This window comes from Dasypus novemcinctus, chromosome 5 (genome assembly GCF_030445035.2).
Source record: "Dasypus novemcinctus isolate mDasNov1 chromosome 5, mDasNov1.1.hap2, whole genome shotgun sequence".
Classification (NCBI taxonomy): Eukaryota; Metazoa; Chordata; class Mammalia; order Cingulata; family Dasypodidae; genus Dasypus; species Dasypus novemcinctus.
In genome coordinates this window covers 12,894,658-12,910,592 of record NC_080677.1, presented here as the reverse complement: position 1 = coordinate 12,910,592, position 15,935 = coordinate 12,894,658, and the positions used below count along the sequence as shown (strand labels likewise).

Genomic DNA, 15,935 nt, shown 5'->3' with positions numbered 1-15,935 from the left:
TACTGACCGAGCAAGCCGCCACAAAACTGCGTGTCGGTCCAGCCTGGCTGTTGCTGCTGTCGGGGGAGGGGAAAAGGGCAGACTGGAATTTTCCACCCTGCGCCTGTGCAGGGAGAAAGAAGAAGAAGGGTGCCACCCCACAGGCATCGTGTGGCGCCATCCCGGAGGAGGGGCGGCCGTGGAAGCATGGCTGCCGAGAAGGGGAGACCCGAGGGCACTCTGCGCCCATGCCGAGCTCCCTTCAGGGGTGGCGGTGAGTCCGACCAGCCACCCTATTATGGGGGCAGCGGCTTGGCCTGCCGCGGCTGCTCCCCCGCCAGGCCAGCAAACCACACTTCAGCCCGAGGGGTGACCGCAGCAGTAAGCCCTTGGTTCCAGGGAGGCTCATTCCCAGGAATCATGACCCACACTGGGGGAAAGGGAATGCATTTATATGCTGAGTTTTGGCTTAGAGAAAGGTCACACCTGAGAACAAGGAAACTACCAGAAGGCAATGCTTAGGTGCCCCAAAATACTATGCTAAGTTTCAATTTCAAAAGCAAAGGTTTTCATAAGTACAGTCACTACAATTAAGGGCCCATCAATGATCCATCCCCCTTTAGTAATCATTACCCCTGTACTCAGGGGACTCTGGCTGTCCCATTAGAGGATGTGGCAGCACTATCCAGGAAAGGAATTCAATATTTCTTGGTTATTGTGTGAAACTCCACCTACTGTGACAATGTCCCATTAACACTTGAACACATTCATATGGCTTATAGGTATGGCCCAGGTGAACCTCCTCCCATCCATTCCCTATCTCTAACACTCCACACCAGTGAACCTCCCCTAACACAATTGTGACCCTTCTGTGATCCAAAACTTCAAAATTGAAGCCAACAAAATAACAAAATACAATTAATAGGAAGATAATATAATAATGATGGTTTTAAAAATAATGAATAAAATATAAAATTTTTAAAAGTTTGAAATAATAAAAAAATATAATTTTTTAAAAAAAATTTAACATTATGCTTTCATCACTGTAAGATCTGTTGTCTTGTATGTACAGTGGCATTTGCTTCTGTTTATTCCCCCAATGTCTTATTTTTTTCATTTTATCTTCAAAGAAACCTTAGGTTACAGAAAAGTCACATACAGGATATAGGTGATTCCCAAATACCCAAGTCCTCTCCTTTTTCACCTTTCCCTTATTAATAACAATTTACATGTGGATGGTACATATGTTAAAATTGATGGACAAATGTTGAAACATTGCTACTGACCCCATGGTCAATGACTTACCTCGTGGTTTACATTTTGGACTGTACACTTTTATAAATTTTGATGAAGTTTGACATGGTCTATATCCATCCTTGCAGGATCATGTAGAACAGTTCCATCACCCCAAAAATGTCCCATGTTCCATCTGTTCTATTCCTCCTTACCTCTCTCCTAGGGACCCATGGTAACCACCAAGATTAATTCATTGAAGGACCAGACTCATAGTTACTTGCAACATTGAGGGCTTAACATATTGGCCTGCCCCCCACCCCCATTAGGCACTACCTATGCTCTCAAGAAACTTCTGCCCCTCTATTTGAAAAATGTCAGGAATTTATAGGATGGGTCTCCAACACATTCAGGCTCATTATGTGAGTCTCCAAATTCTGATACTAAACAATATGACAAAATGAATGCAACACATTCCCTAGAAGCCAGCCCCAGATATGACCTGTCCCACATGCCCCCAATATTGAACATCTTAAACCAGTAACACTCCCCTGCCATATTTGCCAAAAGAACATTGTAGTTTCAACCACATACCCACAAATACCAAGTTTACCTGCTCCCTCCTCCAACCCTCACCCCAGTTCCATACACAGTGTAACTCACACTCCCCATCCTATCCCTCTCACAGACCAGCACCACCCAGCCCAATATCATCACTGCACCACGGTGCAGTGCCCATCCACTGCACAAATACACCATTTCACCTTATCATAGATTTTGCTCATATAGGCAATGACTCTCAACCTTCTCCATTTCTGTCTCCTGTAAACCTATCTTCCAGACTCTAGCTCTGTCAGCCTGCTCAATTTGCTTAATTCTTATCAGTGAAGTCATGTAGTATTTGTCCTTCAGTGCCTGGTTTGCTTCAATCAACAAGATTCATCCATGTTATCTTGTTTGTTAATAATGCATTCCTTCTTACAGTTGAGTAATATTCCATTGCACGTATGTACCATAACTTATTTATCTATTCATCTGTTGATGGACATATGGGTTGTTTCCAACATTTGGCAATAGTGAATAAAGCTGCTATGAACATTGATGTGCCTATATCTGTTCATGTCCCTGCTTTCAATTTTGGGTATATACCCAGAAGTGGGATTGCTGGATCATATGGCAGTTCTATAGTTACCTTCCAAAAGAATCACCAATCTGTCCTCCACAATGGCTGCACCATTCTACACTCCCACCAGCAGTAGATAAAGTCCCCATTTCTTCACATCCTCTCCAATACTTGTAGTACTCTCTTTTTTTAATGGCCACTAGTCTAATGGGTGTAAGATGATATCTCATTGTAGTTCTGATTTGCATTTCCCTAATAACTAGTGATGTTGAGCATCTTTTCCTGTGCTTTTTAGCCATTTATATTTCTTCTTTGGAGAAGTGTCTTTTCAAATCACTTGCCCATTTTTAAAATGGGTTGCTTGTCTTTTTATTGTTGAGGTGTAGGATTTCTTTATATATGCTGGATGTTAGGACCCTATCAGATATATGGTTACAAAATATTTTCTTCCATTGAGTAGGCTGCCTTTTCACTTTCTTGACAAACTCCTTTGAGGTACAAAATTTTTTATTCTTGAGGTAGTCCCATTTTCTTTCATTGCCCATGCTTTGGGTGTAAAGTTCATGAAACCATTTCCTAATATAAGATCCTCTAGATGCTTCCCTACATTATCTTCTAGGAGCTTTAAGGTTTTGGCTCTTATATTTAGATCTTTGATCCACCTTGAGTTAATTTTGTATAAGGCGTGAGGTGGTATTCCTTTCGCATTCTTTAGGATATGAATATCCAGTTCTCTAAGCACCATTTGTTGAAGAGGACATTCTCTCCCAGTTGAATAGCCTTGGTGGCCCTGTCAAATATCAGGTGACTGTATATGAGGGGATCTATCAGAACTCTCAATTTGATTCCAATGGTCAGTATGTCAATCCTTGTGCCAATTCAAGCAGGATTTTATATATATATATATATATATATATATAAAAATTATATATATATATAATTTTTTTAAAAGATACTTAGATTATAAAAAATGTTGACAAAAAATATAAGGATTCCCGTATGCCCCACTCCCCACACCTGCCACCATTCCCCACATTAACAACTTCTTTCATTAGTGTGGTACATTCATTGCAATTGATGAACACATCTGGAACATTGCCACTAAGCATGGATTATAGCTTACATTGTATTTTACAATCTCTCCCACTCAATTCTATAGGCTATGACAGGATATGTAACAGCCTTCAGATTTAACCACTGTAGTCTTGTAGTATGTTTTAAAGCCAGGTAATGTGATTCCTACAGTTTCATTTTTCTATTTCAACTTATTTTTGGCTCTTCAGGGCCCCTTGCTCTTCCAAATAAATTTCATAGTTAGTTTTTCCAATTCAGTAAAAAATGATGTGGTAACTTTCATTGGGATTGTGTTAAATCTGTAAATGAGTTTGGGTAGAATAGACATCTTAATGATGTTTAATATTCCTATCTATCAACAGGGAATATTCATCTATTTATTTAAATCTTCTTTCATTTCCATTAACAGCATTGCGTAGTTTTCTGTGTATAGTCATTTACATCTTTAAATTTATTCTTAGGTATTTGATTCTTTTAGTTGCTATTGTAAATGTGATTTTTTTCTTGATTTCCTGAACAGAATTCTCATTATTGGTGTACAGAAATGCTACCAATTTTTGTGCATTGATCTTATAACTTACCACTTTACTGAACTCATTTATAAGCTCTAGAAGCCTTGTTGTAGATTTCAATGTATAAGATCATATCATCTGCAAACAGTGAAATTTTTTCTTCTCCCTTTCCATGTTGGATGCCTTTTATATCCTTTTCTTGTCTAAGTGTTCAAGCAAGTATGTGTAACAATGTTAAATAAGAGCGGTGAAAGTGAACATCCTTTTCTTATTCCCGATCTTAAAGGGAATGCTTTTAGGATTTCACCATGAAATATGATGTTACCTGGTTTTTTTTTCATATATACCCTTTATCATGTTGAGGAAGTTTCCTTTTATTTCTATCTTTTGAGGTGTTTTTGTCAGGAAAGGGTGCTACATTTTTTGAATGCTTTTTCTGTGTCTATAGAGAAGATCATGTGGTTTTTTTCTTTTGAACTGTTTATGTGGTGTATTACATTGGTTTTCTTATTTTGAACCATCCTTGCATAACAGTAATGAAACCCACTTTTTCATGGTATATAATTTGTTTGATGTATTGTTGAATACAATTAGCAAGCATTTTGTTGAGTATTTTAGCATGAAGTTTCATTAGAGTGATTGGTCTATAGTTTTCCTTTCCTTTTTTCTGGCATCTTTGTTTGGCTTTGGTAGTAGGGTGACATTCACATCATAAATGAATTAGTCAATGTTCCCTTCATTTACATTTTTTAAAAGAGTTTAAGCAGGATTGGTATAGTTCTTTCTGGAATGTTTGGTAGAATTCAACCTTGAAGCTGTTTGGTCTTGGCTATTCTTGGTTGGGAGGTTTTTGATGACTAATTCTGTCTCATTACTTGTGATTGGTCTGTTGAGTTCATTAATTTCTCCTTTCATCAATGTAAGCTCCATGTGTTTCTAGGAATTTGTCTATTGCCTCTAAATTAACCATCTTGCTGGCATACAACTTTTCAGTATCCTCTTGTGAACTCTTAATTTCTGTGGGGTCAGTGGTGATACCCCCTTCCTTATTTCTTATTTTATGCATTTACATCTCTCTTTTTTTCTTTGTTAGTCTAGCTAAGGGTTTGTCAATTTTATTAATCTTCTTAAAGAGCCAGTTTTTTTGTCTTATTTTTTCAAGTGCTTTATTATTTTCAATTCCATTAACCTCTCCTTTAATCTTTGTTATTTCTTTCTTTCTTCTTTCTCAGGGGTTAGTTTGTTGTTCTTTTTCTAATTCCTCCAGGTGTGCAGTTAGGTATTTGATTTTAGCTTTTTCTTCTTTTTTAATATAGGCATTTATGGTTATGGAATTCCCTTTCAGTACAGCTTTTGCTGCATCCCATAGGTTTTGATACATTGCATTGTCATTTTCATTCATTGCAAGGAAGTTACTGATTTCTTTTGCAATTCCTCCTTGACTCACTGCTTGTCTAAGAGTGTGTTGTTCAACTTCCATATCTTTGTACACCTAATCTGCTTCTCTGCCCCTTACTGATTTCCAGTTTCCTTCCTTTGTGGTCAGAGAAATTACTTTGTATAATTTCAGTCTTTCTGAATTCATTGAGAGTTGTTTGTGGTCTAGCATGTGGTCTGTCCTGGAGAATGACCCATGTGGACTTGAAAAGAATGTATATCCTGCTGTATTTGAATGTAAGGTTCTGTATATATCTATTAGGTCCAGATCCTCTAATGTATTATTTAAAGTCTTTGTTTCTTTATTGATTCTCTGTCAAGATATTCTATCTAATGGTAACAATAGTGTATTAAAGTCCCCCACTTAAATTGTAGAGACATCTATTTCTCCATTTAGTTTTTCCAGTTTTTGCCTCATGTATTTTGAGGCACCCTTTAGATTCATAAATGTTTATGTTAGTTCTTTCTTCTTGATAGATTACCCCTTTTATTAATATCACCACTGACCCCATGGAAATAAAGACTATCATAAGAGGATACTTTGAAAAACCATATTCCAACAAGAAGGACAATTTAGAGGAAATGGACAAATTCCTAGAAACACATAAGCAGCCTACATTGATAAAAGAAGAAATTGACGATCTCAACAAACCAATCACAAGTAAAGAGAATTGATCATTAAAAACATCCCAACCAAGAAGAGCCTCAGGCCAGATGGCTTCACAGGTGACTTCTACTAAACATTCCAGAAAGAACTAACACCAATCTTGTTTAAACTCTTCTGAAAAAATCGAAGTAGAAGGAACATTGCCTAACTCATTCTATAATGCCAACATTACCCTAATACCAAAGCCAAACAAAGACACCACAAGAAAGGAAAATTACAGACCAAACTCTCTAATGAACCTAGTTGCAAAAATCCTCAACAAAATACTTACTAATCGTATTCAACAACATATTAAATGAATTATACACCATGAACAAGTGGAATTCATTCCTGGTATGCAAGGATGGTTCAACATAAGAAAATCAATTAATGTAATACACCATATAAACGATTGAAGGAAAAAAATCCCATGATCATATCTATAGATGCAGAAAAAGCATTTGACAAAATACAGAACTCTTTCCTGATAAAAACACTGCCAATATTGGAATAGAAGGAAACTTTCTGAACATGATAAAGATTATATATGAAAAACCCACAGCTAACAAAATTTACAATGGTGAAATCCTAAAATCTTTCCCTCTAAGATCAGGAACAAGATAAAGTTGCCCACTATCACCCCTTCTGTTTAACATTGTGTTAGAAGTACTTGCTCAAGCACTGGGGCAAGAACCAGATATAAAAGGCATCCAAATTGAAAAGGAAGAAGTCAAAATTTCACTGCTTGGAGACGACATGATCTTATACATAGAAAACCCTGAGAAGTCTACACAACAAAGGTTCTAGAACTTATAAATGAGTTCAGTAAAGTCACAGGTGATAATATCAATGTGCAAAAATCAGTAGCATTTCTGTACACCAATAATGAGCAATTTGAGGAGGAAATAAAAGAATAAATACCATTTACAATAGTAAATAGTAGCTGGAGGACAGTGGGGGTGTTCCATGGGATTATGCAATAATGCATATAGGACATGATAAATTACACCAAAAATGTATAAAAATCTATAGGCTAAAATGTAAACCATAATGTAAAACATAAGGAAACTAGAAATTTAGAAAATTGTACAGTGTGGAATGTAAGCCATAATGTAAACCAGAATGGAACCATGATTGAAAGCTGTGTTTTGGTGTCTGTTCATCAGCTGCAGCAAATATAACATGAACATGTAAGAGGATCATTGCTGGGGAGGGGGAAAGGGGGTTTGGTGTTGGATATATGGGAGACCCCTATATTGTATATGTGAATTACTGTGAAGACAAAATTAAAAATTAGAGAAAAAAAATGTAGAAACTGAGAAAGAAATGAAAAAAATTGCCTTGCCAATATACATGCAGGGCAAGACCTATTGCAGTGATGAAAGGCAAAACATCAAAAACAAAGCTTTATAATATTGCTCATTTTTAATATCTCAGTTTGTTTTTACTTTATTTTAGTTTTCCTAAATTAGTATGTATTCTATTTCTAATCTTTAAACCCATCACTATATTTCATTTTCCTATTGATTGAATTTGGCAATATATTAGGTTTCATTTTTGAGGAAGTTTTGGACCACAGAGGGTTTCAGCTGTGGCAGGGGAGGAACACTGGTGTGAGGTGTTATTGATGTGGAGTACATAGTTGGGAGGGAGTTCTCCAGGGCATGTGTATAGGGTACATAAAAATGTTTGGACATATGATGGGTATTTTCATTGTAATTACAGTTACAAACATCAACTAAGGGAGTGCTGAGTTCCTACTCATGGGAGCTCTATCACATTCCCCAATGGAAAAGCAAGAATCTCCCAAGTGCAATGGCAAAGACCAACAAAGAAAGATGGTCCAACAATGAGCCCTTGATGCTGATGACTATGCTTATGAGCCTGTGTTCCTGAAATATGAACTAGGGCTAGAGCTGCAAGGTGCCTAAGAGTTACCTCCTGAGAGCCTCCATGTTGCTCAAATGTGGCCACTCTCTGGGCCAAACTCAGCATGTGAATGCACTGCCTTCCCTCCAGCATGGGACATGACTCCTGGGAATAAGCCTCCCTGGAACTGATAGATTATTACCAAGCACCAGTTGGTGATGTAACTAGAAAAAGACCTTGAATAAAACAGTCAACCCAGATCAGCAGAATATCTCAGCCTACATGTAGGATCATGTGTTAAAAACTGCTTTTTCACCTTGAATAAAAGGGGAAATGGCAAAGACAAATGAGTTTATATTGACTAAGAGTCTTCAAAAAAGAGTCAGGAGGGAGAGACAGCAAGATGGTGGCAGATTAAGAAGCTCCTAGAGTCAGCTCCTGCTACAGGGCAGTTTGTAAACCCCCAGAGATCTCTGGAGCTAGCTGAAGCACCTGTTTGGGGGCTTTAGGAGGCCAGAAGGGATCCTGCAACATCCTTGAAGGAATGGAAGGAGGCTGCCCATCTGCAGAGAAGACTCATAAGTAGAGCTCTCCACACCCCGGAGGCCGGTACCCTTCCTCCACTGGAGGCAAAAACCACCTCAGGAGCTGTTTTGTGACTGGAATTGAAAGCTCCACTTCCCAAAAATGGGGGAAGGAAGAGACGGTTGGGCTCCAACTTCAGCTACTGATGAGTAAAATTCAGCAGGCTAAAGTATAATCCTGTGAACAGCTAAAGTTTGAGCCTGTACAAGTCAGAAAGAGGCTGGGAGCTGCCATCTTAACTCTGCATCTGGCACAAGGGGAAGTGGGGCAGACTGAAAATCCCAGTGGTGGGGACTGGCTTCTTTCCATCCAGGTCAGATTGTAGGTTTAGCCTAACACCCAGCACCACCTCTGACAGGGAGGAAGCTGTAGGGACCAGGACCAGCATCTTAGGGAAATTGCCGACCAAGCCAAGAAGACCAGTGATTGTCCTACCCTGGTGGAAAAAGCCACCCCCAGGAGCTTTTCTGTGACCAGAATTGGAAGTGCCATTTCCTAAAAACAGGAGAGGAAGAGATGGTTGGCTGCCAATTGGTAGATTTGGATGGCTAAGGAATAACCCTAGGAACAGCTGGGATGTGAATTTGTCCAAGTTGGAAAAAGGCCAGTGGCTGCCATTTTGATTCCACCCCCAGTCTGAGGGGAAGCCAGCCTGACCAAATATCACACTGACAGTAGGAACCAGTTTCTTTCACCTGGGTCAGCCTGCAGCCCTAGCCTAGGCTTTAGTCCCACCTATGGCAGGGAAGAGGCTGGCTAGATCAGCAACAGTCTATCTAGGTAACTGAGGGTACTTTTGGCTGGCACAAACTGAATAATTAAAAGTCCGCTAGGGCAACTGTCGTCATCTTGGATCTGCTTTGCATAGATTGTAACCCACACCTGCAGCTCCAGGGGAGAAAGGGGCATGAAGCTTCATCAGTCTCTCTGGGCAGCTACAGTCAAGGCGTACATGACTTGGATTATTCCACACAACTGTGACTCTGTCCCTATTTCTGGGAAAGGAGAAAGTTGGGAGAAGCTTAATCCATCCCTGGGGCAATGAGGGCAGCTTGAGCCTCTACAATTTATAGCACCAATTACATCCTTGGCTTCTACTGCACAACCAGCAAGGGAGAAAGGGCAGGAAGCCCTAACCTAAAGAGAAAAACTGCACCCAGAATAAATACTGTAGTAATCCAGATGCCAAGACACCAACCAAAAATTACAATCCACACCAAGAAACAGGAAGGTATGGCCCAGTTAAAGGAACAAGATAAACCTTCAGATGACATAAAGGAGTTGAGACAACTGATCATAGCTGTTCAAACAAATCTCCTTAATAAATTTAATGAGATGGCTAAAGAGATTAAGGATATTAAGAAGACACTGGATGAGCACAAAGAATTTGAAAGCATGCATAGAAAATAGCAGATCTTATGGGAATAAAAGGCACAATAAATGAAATTTAAAAACATTAGAATCATATAATAGCAGATTTGAGGAGGCAGAAGAAAGGATTGCTGAGCTTCAAAAAAATGGCCTCTGAAAGTGAACATACAAAAGAACAGATGAAGAAAAGAATGGAAAAAACTGAACAAGGTCTCAGGGAAATAAATTACACCCATATGTGTCATGGGTGTCCCAGAAGGAGAAGAGAAGGGAAAAGGGGCAGAAGGAATATTTAAAGAAATAATGTTAGAAAATTTCCCAGCACTATTGAAGGACATAGATATCTATACTGAAGAAGCACAATGTACTCCCCTCCAAAAAAATCCGAATAGACCAACTCTGAGACACACACTAATCAGAATGTCAAATGCCAAAGACAAGGAGAGAATTCTGAGAATAGCAAAAGAAAAGCAATGCATAACATATAAGGGATACCCAATAAGATTAAGTGCTGATTTCTCACCAGAAACCATGGAGGCAAGAAGACAGTGGTCTGATATAGTTAAGATAGTACCAGAGGAAAACTTCCAGCCAAGAATTTTATATCCAGCAAGACTCTTTCAAAAATGAGGTCAAGATTAGAATATTCACAGATAAACAGAAACTGAGAGAATTTCTAAGCAAGAGACCAGATTTTCAGGCTATACTAAGGGGTGTGCCAGAGTGTGAAAAGAAGACAGGAGAGCGGGGCCTGGAAGAGAGTCTAGAAATGAAGATTATATCAATAAAAGCAACTGAAAGTGTCAAAAGAGTGGTGAAAATAAAATATGACAGATAAAACTCAAGTAGTCAGGAATAAACTTAACCAATGATGTAAAGCACTACAAAAACTGCAAAAAAACTGAACTGATGATGTAAAGCACTGCAGAAAACTGCAAAAAAAGGCCTAAATAACTGGAAGAACATTCCATGCTCATGGATTGGAAGACTAAATATCATTAAGATGTCAATTCGACTCAAATTGATATACAGATTCAATGCAAGCCTGATAAAAATTCCACCAGCATTAAAAAAAAATGAAAACACAATTAGCAAATTTATTTGGAAGGGTAAGGAGTTCTAAATAGCCAGAAACTTCATAAAAGGAAAAGCAAACCCTCATCTCCAGACCTTAAATCATGCTATTAAGCTATAGTGGTAAAAACAGCATGGTACTGGCATAAAGACAGATACATAGACCAATGGAACCAAATTGATGGCTCAGAAACAGACCCTCACATGTATGGTCAAGAGATTTTTGAATAGCCTGTCATACTCAGACAGCTCAGGCAGGACATTCTATTCAACAAATGGTGCCATAAGAACTGGATATCCATAGTCAAAAGAAGGAAAGAGAACCCATATCTCACACCTTATCCAAAAATTAGCTCAAAATGAATCAAAAGCCTAAAAATAAAAGCAAGAACTATAAAACTTATAGAAGAAATTGTGGGAAAATATCTTCAAGATCTGGTGGTAGGTGGTGGATCCTTAATGGAGATAAGAGAAGGACTGAGATGGACTACTGATGTTTAATGTACATAGAAGCTTTAATTAACTTTACTGTAAAAGTGTGGAAATGTATAGAATGGATGGTAAAAATAGTAATAGCTAGTTTATAAATAGGGATGTGGCTGAAAATGGTAGTCTAGTTATGTAAATGCCAATTGAGAGAGTGCTAGGGAGTAATCTAGGAATTGAATAGCACAGTAAACCGAGAGGTGGATCAGAATTGTGGTTGATGGTACAGATACAAGAGTGTCCTTTGTGAGCTAGAGCAAATGTATATCACTACTGCAGGGTGTTGGGAACACATGGGAAAAATGCAACTGGAATGACCTATGGACTGTGGTTAACAGTAATAATATAATACTCTTGCATGTATGCCAAAGATGTATTATGTTGATAAAGGGGCAGTATGGAAAATGTGAGCCAAATGTGTATTATGGACATGCTAACAATCAAATGATATTATCTTATGTGTAACAAATGTTCCACCACAGTGTGGTGTGTTGATAGAGGGGTGTTGCTTGGGAATTCTGCATATATGCATCATTGTTTTATAGGTTTACAACTTATGTTAAAAATATATACATATATATATTTAAAAAATAATAATGAAGTGTGTTGGGGGGAAAACACCAAATTAAGATAAGGACTATAATTAGTAATAAGATTTTGACAATATTCTTTCATAATTTGTGACATATATCTCACGACAATGCAAGGTGTTGGTGGATGGTTGATGTATGGGACCCCTGTATGATGTTGTGCATGTTTGCTTTATAAGTTCACAACTTCTACTATACACTTAATTGTTTATGTATGTTCATATATAAATGACATAAAGATAATAATAGGGAGGGTTGGGGGAAAATACTTTCATTAGTAGTAATATTTTGACAATGCTCTTTAATCATTAGTTAAAAAGGTTTAACAATAATGTAAGGAGTTGGTGGTATGAGAGTCCTGTAAGATGTTATATATGTTTGTTTTGTAAGTTCGCAAGTATTATTACACACTTATTATTTATGTATGTTTGTGTGTGTGTGATATATTTCAATAAATTAATTTTTAAAAAAAGAGTCAGGAGGTCATCAGAGGGGTTGTGTTTATGCATGCCTCAGCAGGACACCAGAGACAGCCAAAGTAAATACAATCCCAGGTACTGGTTCTCCTGAAGGCTACAGAGACCCACAGATTCTATGGTTTTGGCAGATGACTCTGGAGTTCAGTGCTGTTTTAGTTGGCCCTACTTTGGTATTTGTGTTCCTGGGTGTGATGGAGTTGGACTCAGATGTGCTCTTTCTACACATGCATCTTCTGTCACTATTACTGAACCTGTGGTTGGTGCTAGGGTTGGTGTATGCTCAGGAGACTTGAATCTCTGGACTGGCCATGTGCTAGCTGGGCCCTGAGCCTCAGCAGACTTGCAGCTCCTACCCTCTGTTTCATTGGACTTACCCAGGCCAGCTAACAGGGAGGTGAAGATGATCAACCATCACACCAGGGAACTGAGAGTGCCTACAACTGCAAGTAGGAGAACTGCATCCATCATCCATGTGGAATCTAAGCTCCCTGTTGATATAGAGGTGGAGTGGACATCACATCCCAGGGTCCACAGGATGAAGGAATAAAGTATGGATTACAGTGGACTTACTGATATTCTACTATGGAACTATTGTGACTAGTAATGGAGAAAATTGTAGCATTGATATGGAGAAAGTGGCCACAGTAGTTGCTGAGGGCAGGGAGAGGGAAGGGGAAATGTGATGTGGGGGCATTTTCAGGACTCAGAGTTGTCCTGGATGATATTGCAGGGACAGATGCTGGACATTATATATCCTGCCATAACCACTGAATGGACTGGGGGAGAGTGTAAACTACAATGTAAACTGTTATGCATGTGGTGCGTCAGTGCTCCAAAATGTATTCATCAACTGCAATGAATGTGCCACAATGATGAGAGAGGTTGTTGATGTGGGAGGAGTGGGGTAAGGGGGGTAGGGTGTGTATGGGAACCTCATATTTTTCTTAATGTAACGTTTAAAAAAAATAAAGGGATCATAGGAAAAAAATACAAATACTGTATGATTTCACTATAATGAACTAAATATATTGTATAGACTCATGGAGTTAATAGTTAGAACATAGGTCACCAGAAAATAGAATGAGGGTAGAGAAAAGAAAGCTTTGGGTTAATCCATGTAGAACTGGTGAAAAAGTTGTTTGTAATCTTTGGAAATAAATAGAAATGGTGAGAGCACATCATAGTGTTTGTGACTAGCTGAGAATTACATGGGTATGATGGCAGTTGAAAGGGGAAGTCTACGGACATGCATATTACTAGAAGGAAAGCTAAAAAAATGTAACATGGAACTGTATAACATAGTGGCACCTCATGTGAAATACAAATATAGGTAATAATTTTTTTAAAAAATATTTTTACAAAATATAAACAAATAAACTAGAGAGACAGATACAGGATAGCAGCTATGTATGGCAGGGGAAGCATAGAGAGATTGAGAGGTGATTAGTTTTGTTAGTTTGTCTTTTTTTGAGTTTTTATTGTTATTATTATTGGAATAATAAAAAAGATCTAATAAAGATTGAAGTTATGAATGAACAGCTATGTGATTATACCAATTACCATTGAGTATACACTTTGGATGGGTTTATGCTTTATTAATATGCATCAGCAAAATTGATTTGTTTTTTAAAAAGGGGGAAAAAAGGCAACCCAGTTCTGGTATATTGCATTGGCAGCCTATAACAAGCCAGAACAGTCTATAAACTATTTTGAGTACATTTTTGTGCAAGATGTAAACTTTATGTCTTTGTTTACTTTTTAATATGTGGTCTCCAGTTTTTCAATCACCATTTGTTGAAAAGATTATGCTTACTTGACTATGTTTGCCTGGGTCTACATACCACCCTGAGTGGACTCTATTCTTGTAGCATTTTTCTGTATGCCAAGGTCACACTCTCTTAATTAATGTAGATTTATAATAAGTATTGGATTTAGGCAATATGAACCCTTCAACCTTGTTCTTTTTAAGCAATCTGTGCACTATTCTAGGATCAGAAACAGTTTTGTCCATATTTACAAACTACCATGCTATGATTCTGATTGACATTGCTTTCACTCTTTAAATCAAGTTGAGAGCAATTACCATCTTAAAAATATTGAGTCAGGGATACCGTTGTCCCCCTGCCCCTTGAGCAATGGGAAGCAAGACTTTCAGCTGAACTCTCATCTCTCAACATTGGCAAATATTTGTAATATCTACCACACCCTTAATAAGCTAAATCTAACAGAAGACATTGGCCAAGACAATCACCAAACAGGAAGTCTTTGGTCTGATTTATTTACCAAGAAAAGTAGACATGATAGCATGTATAGAAAGTATGATTCAACCAGAACAGAGCCTGAAGAAGAAACCTTTTCAAGTAAGTGGTGCTTAGAGTGGTTCTGTGAATATTCACTACAGATGAAGTTGTTGTAGGTTTTCAAGGCATTGGTGTTGAACCAGAAAATGGGGTAATGCTTGTCCTGACCTGGAAATTGGATGCACAGAACATGGGTTATTTTATTCTACAGGAATGGTTAAAAGGAATTACTTCTCTACAAGGTGATACAACAGAAAATCTAAGAAATGCTTTTAATTACTTAAATTATTAAATGATTCTACAAATTTTAAATTTATTTACTGATATGCATTTGACTTTGCATGGTGTGATGGTTAGGCTAATGTGTCAATTCAGCCAGGTAGTTGTGCCCAGTTGTTGGGTCAAGCAAGCACTGGACTAACTGTAATACAAGGACATTTATGGACTTTCGTCACCATTGACTTGACTGCAGTGGTAAATCATAGAGAGCTGGTTATAATCACACCAGTCAAGGAGATTGCCATCAGCAATGAGTGATGCTTAACCCAGTCAGTTGAATGCCTTAAAAGGGGAAGTGATTCCAGCATTGAGAGAGAATTTCCCAGCTCATCTTTGGACAGCCACCATCTCCCAGAACTCATCAAGAACCTTCACTGGACTTTTATTGGCGCCCCTGGTTGCAGCCTGCCTGTGGAACTGGACTTGTGCATCGCCACGGCTGCCTGAGAGACTCTTACAGAATTGCATACTATTGACAGATATCTCTTGTTGATTCTGTTCCTCTAGAGAACCCTGACTAATACACTTGGCTATCAAAATGTAAAATTATCAACAAAGACCAGTGGTGTGATGTGCTAGAGTTGATCAGAACAATTAATCTTGACCTCAGCAACTACAATGAAGATGGAGCATGATCAGTTTTGTTGGACAAGTGCGTAGAGTGATATAAAGACAGACAGATGCCATAGGACTTTATGCATAGCTGCGAGAGAGTCACTGTTAAAAGTTATGTCAGCCACTAGCCATTAATTGCTGCTTTTCTTGCACTGTCTCCCTTTTGCTGGGAAGTTTTGGTGTTTGCTTGAATGGGCAAGCTCTGCTTGCTGTGTAGCATTGTTCTCTTGGAAGGCTGCTTTGCAGTTTGTATTTACAGACTGGTGAATTTGCCAACATCCTC

General features: G+C 38.3%; 1 pseudogene; it reads left to right on the top strand.

The window, feature by feature from the left end:
• The first annotated feature begins 5,528 nt into the window (after positions 1 to 5,528).
• Positions 5,529 to 15,726, top strand: LOC101427187 (DCN1-like protein 4 pseudogene; annotated as a pseudogene).
• Positions 15,727 to 15,935: the final 209 nt, after the last annotated feature.